Source organism: Palaemon carinicauda, chromosome 28, assembly GCF_036898095.1.
Source record: "Palaemon carinicauda isolate YSFRI2023 chromosome 28, ASM3689809v2, whole genome shotgun sequence".
Taxonomy (NCBI): Eukaryota; Metazoa; Arthropoda; class Malacostraca; order Decapoda; family Palaemonidae; genus Palaemon; species Palaemon carinicauda.
Window position 1 is genome coordinate 77156783 of NC_090752.1, and position 7500 is coordinate 77164282.

Consider the following 7500-nt stretch of genomic DNA (forward strand, 5'->3'; position numbering starts at 1 on the left):
AGAGAGAGAGAGAGAGAGAGTTAAGTATATTTCCAGATAAGAGGATGCATAACTAAAATCAAATAAAAGTTTATTTATCACCATTAAAGGCTACAATCTTAAATTTGAGATTTTAATTAGGAGTCGTCCCTGGACAGTAAAATAAGTGTAAATCTAATATAGATATTTAACCAAAACAATAGTTACTGAAATAGTTTAAATCTAGAAGTAAGATTACTTCTCAAAAAGACCAAGCATTCTTCAAATAAGATAATGAATATTTTCTCTTGAAAAAAAAAATAACGCAGGAATACTTTATATATATACAAATACTTTTTTTGATTAAGGAACTTTGAAAAAAGAGAATTGCATAAATTACAAAATAATGAGCATCAAGATGCTAGTAAACACTTGTTATACTGAAGGTACGACTGGACACAAGAAATCCTGACACACCTCTCTCAGATGAATTGCACTCTGTCACACTGTTACTGCGCGGAGAATAACCAAACAGTTTAGTGTAACGAGGGATGGCAGAGGTGGTAGGTGCGGCTACGGGCAGGAAGTGTGTGACAGGGTACACTCCTTTAGAGCGAGGTGAGCCAGGCATTCCTATGTTCGACTGTACACAAGAAACTAAGGAATATCCGTATACACTTTGACATCAACAAATCACGTGCCACAGATGGAGTTTTCCTTCATTGCGAAGTCGCAAGAAAATGCCAGTTGTCTATAACAATACAAATATTTTTGTACCGGATAAGAATATCATAAAATTCCCTAGTAGTAACCAAAACAGCCACACCTCTTTATTCACATAATAATAATAATAATAATAATAATAATAATAATAATAATAATAATAATAATAATAATAAATTTCTCTAGGATTAATCAAAATAACCATATTTCATTACCAACATAATAATAATAATAATAATAATAAAAATAATAATAATAATGATAATAATAATAATTAACGCAGAGTAGAATTATAATTATGTGTATTAAGTTTAAGGGGTATATTATATCATAATTCTAATATAGAATAAAAAATTTAAATTCTTTAAAAGCAAAATAAAGAGAGAGAGAGAGAGAGAGAGAGAGAGAGAGAGAGAGAGAGAGAGAGAGAGAGAGAGAGAGAGAGAGAGAGAGAGAGAGAGAGAGAGAGAGGGGGGGGGGTTACTGTAAGTCCTCTCCTCACTTTAAAAGAAAGACTATTGCGTAACTCCAAGCTTATAAAGCAACGAATCCCTGGAGGCGCTACCTTCAGATATAGAACAAAAAAATGATATGACTTGGGGCACAAGGGTAAAAGTCCCAAGGGAGAAGGGTGAATACACAAACAAACACACACACAAATAAAGAATAAAACTGGAAGAAACAATAGAAGACGTCTCTCTCTCTCTCTCTCTCTCTCTCTCTCTCTCTCTCTCTCTCTCTCTCTCCTTTTTTTCTGGCTCCTTTTTTTTTAATTTTTTTTAATTTTTTGGTACGAGTCTTTGGTTGGGACGAAAGCATCCTTGAAAACAGATTTGAAAATTCTGAGATAGTTGAAAATATATCATGTTTTAAAAAAATGAATATTATTTCCTAAACATATTACTATCAATAAATAAATACAATCAGGTATCTTGAAATATATCCAATGGTTTGGATCAAGACAGGAAAGTTTTAGTTATTATCTTTGACTTTCGTGCAAAGTTTAAAAGCCCGTTAAAGTTACACTAGCATACCAAGTTTCTCGTTTAAGGTATATATCATGCCAATATTAAATTTCTTTTTCCAGATCTGGATATTAATCTTTGTAACCGTCGTCCAGTTAGTTCTTTATGAATCTTACATAAGATTTTTCATAATTCAATACCATCCATTGCATTCAGATCTTCCCTGACTGTACTATCCTGTATGTAGTACTAGATATGCAGTTAATTTCAACAGTCATGCTTCTCCATTGCAATATGCAATACTGAATAATATTTCAAAAGTTTTATTCAAGCTGTAACCAGATTGTGAAAGGATTTTCCTAATTGGGGAGTTGAATCGGAGGAACTTTATGTATTCTAATTTAGAGGGAATGTTTTTATGTTGGAGAGGCTGCAGTAATTTTTTTCTTCATTGTTATATATAAAAGATCTATTTTATATCCATCATTCATTACTTCTCATGTAGTCTATTTCCCTATTTCCTTTCCTCACGGGGCTATTTTTCCTTTTTGGAGCACGTGGGGTTATAGCCAACAGCTTTTCCAACTACATTTGTAGTTTAGTTAAAATAATAATAATAATAATAATGATAATAATAATATGAATTTTATCTTGCATATTGACTCTCAGTCTAACTAATAAGTATCACATCTTCATTTGTGGGAGGGAAGATTTGGTACCGTCACAGCAATCAGTGAGATTAACTTTAGCAGCATTAGTCATTATTATCATTGTTGTTATTGTAACGATCTCTCCAATTTTTCATATTCCTAATATTGTTAGTTTTTAAAATGGTAAATAAAAAAAATGGAAGAGAAGGAAATTTGGTGGCAAAATAAGTGTGCTATATACTTACAATTCAGATATAATAGTGGAAACGAGTTGCTTTCCATAGAAGGTTCCAACTCTTGGCCGGACATGAATACTCATCATAATTGAATTTCCCTATGGGACACGGATCCAATGAAAGAGCGAACTCGATATTAAAAGGTATTTGTGGCTCAACTTGAATGAATGAAAATCACGAGTGTTAGTGATAAAATCTTATATATACACACACATTATGTATATATATATATATATATACATATATATATGTATATATATATATATATATATATATATATATATATATATATATATACATATATACATATATATACATATATATATATTTATAGGAATATATATATATATTTATAGATATATATATATATATATATATATATATATATATATATATATATATATATATATATATATATATATATATATATATATATATAAAATGTATATTTACAAACTGTGAATTTGTTATCAAAGTTAAAAAATTAGAGAGTAGAAGATATTTTGACACAATCTATATAAAAATACGGAGGTTATTTAGAGACCTCTTGGCCTTTCACACAAAACTTGATGCTTTGCCTATATTGCACACTATTACTACTATGTGGTAACAAAATCCCAAAGCAGAAAAAAAAAAAGTTTAAATATGCCTACAAAAAGTGAGTGACATCTAAACAGGTCCTTAAACTTATGAGCATACCACCTCTTGAGGGATCTACCCTCCTTTCCATCATTAAGAAGTTAGCTTCCGAATTCGATAGTAGACAATAGTTTCCAGTTATCTATCTCTATCGATATACCAAGGCACTTCCCCCAATTTTGAGGGACATCAAACAAAAGAAAAAAGGGGACCTTTCCTCTCTACGCTCCTCCCAGCCTGACAAGGGACTCAACCAAATTCGGCTGGACCTAGGATGACACAGCCCACCCTCCCCCCTTATCCACCACAGATGAAGCTTCATAACGCTGAATCGCCTACTGCTGCTACCATCCATGGCGACCAGAGAAAGCAGCAGGACCTACCAGAACTACGTCACAATCACTCAACATTCATTCCTATTTCTAGCATGGTCTCTTGCCTCTCTCACATCTATCCACCTATCACCCACAGCTTTCTTCACTCCATCCATCCACCTAAGCCTTGACCTTCCTCTTGTACTTCTCCCATCAACTCTTGCACTCATCACCTTCTATAGCAGACAGCCATTTTCCATTCTCTCAACATGGCCAAACCACCTCAACACATTCATATCCACTCTAGCTGCTAAATCATTTCTTACAGCCGTTCTCACCCTCACTACTTCGTTCCTAACCCTATCTACTCGAGATACACCAGCCATACTCCTCAGACACTTCATCTCAAACACATTAAATTTCTGTCTCTCCGTCATTTTCATTAACCACAACTCCGATCCATACATCAAGTTTGTACAATCACTTTCTCATACAAAACTCTCTTTACATTCATGCCTAACCCTCTATTCTTTGTCACTCCCTTCACTGCTCCAAACACTTTGCATCCTTCATTCACTCTCTGACGTAAATCTGCTTCCACTCCCCATTTGCTGCAACAACAGACCCCAAGTACTTAAAACTGATCTACTTCCTAGAGTAACTCTCCATTCAACCTCGCACCACCTTCCCTTCTCGTACATCTCATAATCATACTCTTATTCACATTAACTCTCAACTTTCTTCTCTCACAAACCCTACCAAATTCTGTCACTAATCGGCCAAGTTTCCCTTCCGAGTCTGCAACCAGTACAGTATCATCCGCAAATAACAATTGATTTACCTCCCATTCATGATCATTCTCTTCTATCAGTTTCAATCCTCGTCCAAGCACTCGAGCAATCACCCCTCTCACCATTCCAACTTACAGGTTAAACAATCATGGCGACATCACACATCCCTGTCTCAGCCCCACTCTCACTGAAAACCACAGTTATAACGTTCAAAAATACAAATCACTGACGAACAAATTGATGCCATTCATCACATCAAGGGTTCATATTATGCTTGACTGTCTAACAATAAGTAGGGACCTACGGCCTAAGTCTTGGTACAGTGTTCACTTTTGTGGCTGACATCGGAGTTTCAGCAGGGTGTTTGCAAGGCGGGTTTAAAGGTCTTAAAGGTCGCTTATGAATGGAAAAAGCATGGGACAATGACGATTCACTAGAGACTGACCATATACACATACGATCAGAACCCAAACCCTCTTTCCACCTAAACTAGGAACAAGGCGGGCTAAGCAATGGCTGCTGATGACTCAGCTTGTAGATTTATAGGCTTCCCAAAATATCCAATCCTTAGCTCACAAGGATGGTGAGGTGGTTGCAGATACTAAAATAACAAGCGAGCTTCAGCGGGACTCGAACATCAATCCGGCACACTGCCAGGCAGGGACGTTTCCACTAGGCCACCAAGCATGTCAATGCTAGGAGGAAGCTAATCAGAAGGGGAACTGTTCTCTTTATACTCGATTCTAGGCTGATCCAGATCAGTTGTAAACATACGTAGCCCATAATGGGATATGAGTTTACCAGTTACCACTTTGATCCGGAATCAAAGATACAAAGCATGCAATACGAAATTAATGGATTTTCTCCACCTACAAAATTGATTAAAACAAATAATTTCCTGTTACAACAATAGTCTCAGGAAATCTGAGTGTTACCGTTGTCGACAAATTGCATATGGACCAAACCTTTATGTATAGAATCATACTCATCAGAATTACAGTGACTTGAAAAAACCAATGAAGATGGAAAACATTGGAAATATGCGATGGTGAGCTTTCTCTAATTAACAATGCCACTGTTCAACCAGAATAGGTGGCACTTGCCTATAATGACCCACGGTAGCTATTGAATTGTTGCCCCTTGCTCCTTATTTACTCAACTTCCTACCATCCGGTTTCTCTTTATCTTCTAAACTTAAAACTCATCTACAATTTTTATAAGCAAATATTGTGCAATGATATATTATATCATGCACACACATACACACACATTATATATATATATATATATATATATATATATATATATATATACATATATATATATATATATATATATATATATATATATATATATATATATATATACATACACACATATATACACATACATACATATATATATAGATAGCTATAAATATATATATATATATATATATATATATATATATATATATATATATATATATATATGCGTAAAAATCACAGGAAAACGTGATGCTCAGATGCAGAAGAACCACAGGGAAAATGAAAATACGGAATATACACTTAAGTCCTGACTAGTTTTGTGATACTTCCTCAGAGGACTGATTTATTGAGAGAGGTTTCTTACAATTTATAGGGAAAGCAAAAGTACGAATATACATATAGAGATTTAGAGAACAATGACACTCCCTTACCCGCTACCTGGGCTTGACTCAGGTGTTGAGTAGGAGGAGTCCGCAAGCTCGTTAGACACCTGCTAAAAAGGGTAATTTCTAGTGGTGGGTATATTCTTGTTTTCTTCTTATTTTACTTTCAGTACAGTTATTTATATGTCAATGCGGTAGCCTTATCTATATAAATACATAAGCAAAACATACACAAACATACAAATATATATACATTTATATACATATACATATATATATATACATATACATATACATATACATACATATATATATATATATATATATATATATATATATATATACATATATATATACACATACATACATATATACATATATATATACATACATACAGATACAAATACATATACATAAATACATACACATACACATACATATACATACACATACATATATACATATATATACACATACATATATACATATATACAAATATACACATACATATATATGCATATATACATTTATATGTATACAACATTAATATCATAAACATATAATCATGTATATATCAATACTTATATCTAGCATAACACTATATAGTGCCAATATACTTATGCATACTATATAAAATAATTGTTTCCTTTAATGAATGGTAGCTTAGGTCTAAATATTAATTTCACACCGACGTTAATTATTCCCAATACATTCAATTTTACATTAAGTGGTTAATGTTTTTTTATATAGCTTACAAATCTCTTTACATATAAAGGCGTCGAGTTTATACATTCCATGACCAATATTCAAGTTGTTTTCAAAGGTTTCTTTTATGAAACTGGACTCTATGATGTTTCTTTCGACTAAGTTATTTGAATGAACCAATTTCTTTGCACCTGACCAATTAATAGGGTGATTTTTATCTCTAACGTGGGCAAAGAGTGCATTATTATCTTGAGCATACCTGACACTTTTCTTATGTTGTTCAATTCTCTTTTCTAGGGCTTTACCAGTTTGACCAATATAGTATTTTTCACAAGCATTGCATGGAATACGATATACACATCCCTTGGTAATGTCAGGAGAATTCTTTATTAAGGCTGTTTTTATTGTATTTTTACTCTTAAATGCTACATTTACATTGAAGTTTTTTAACAGTTGGGGAATTTCTTTAAATGAATCACAATAAGGTAGTACAAGTAAATTTTGTGTGTTATAGTTTTTTCTGTTATCATTACCGAAAAAAGTCTTTTTTTTTGCTGTTCTTAGGGCATCATCTAACACAATTTCAGGATACTTTAGTTTTTTACCTATTGCTCTAATACCATTTATTTCGTCATCAATATATTCAGGGCTGCAGACTCGGAATGCTCTTAAAAACATAGAAGTAAATACAGATTTCTTAACTTTGTTGCCTTGGTTTGAGTAATAATGGACATATGCCGAGATATTCGTTGGCTTTCTGTATACACTGAACTTGAGACTATTATTACATCTATGTATGCGACAGTCCAAAAAAGGTAGGGTACAATTATTCTCCAGCTCCATAGTGAAATTTATTGATGGTACCAAACTATTCAATCTAAGAAGAAAG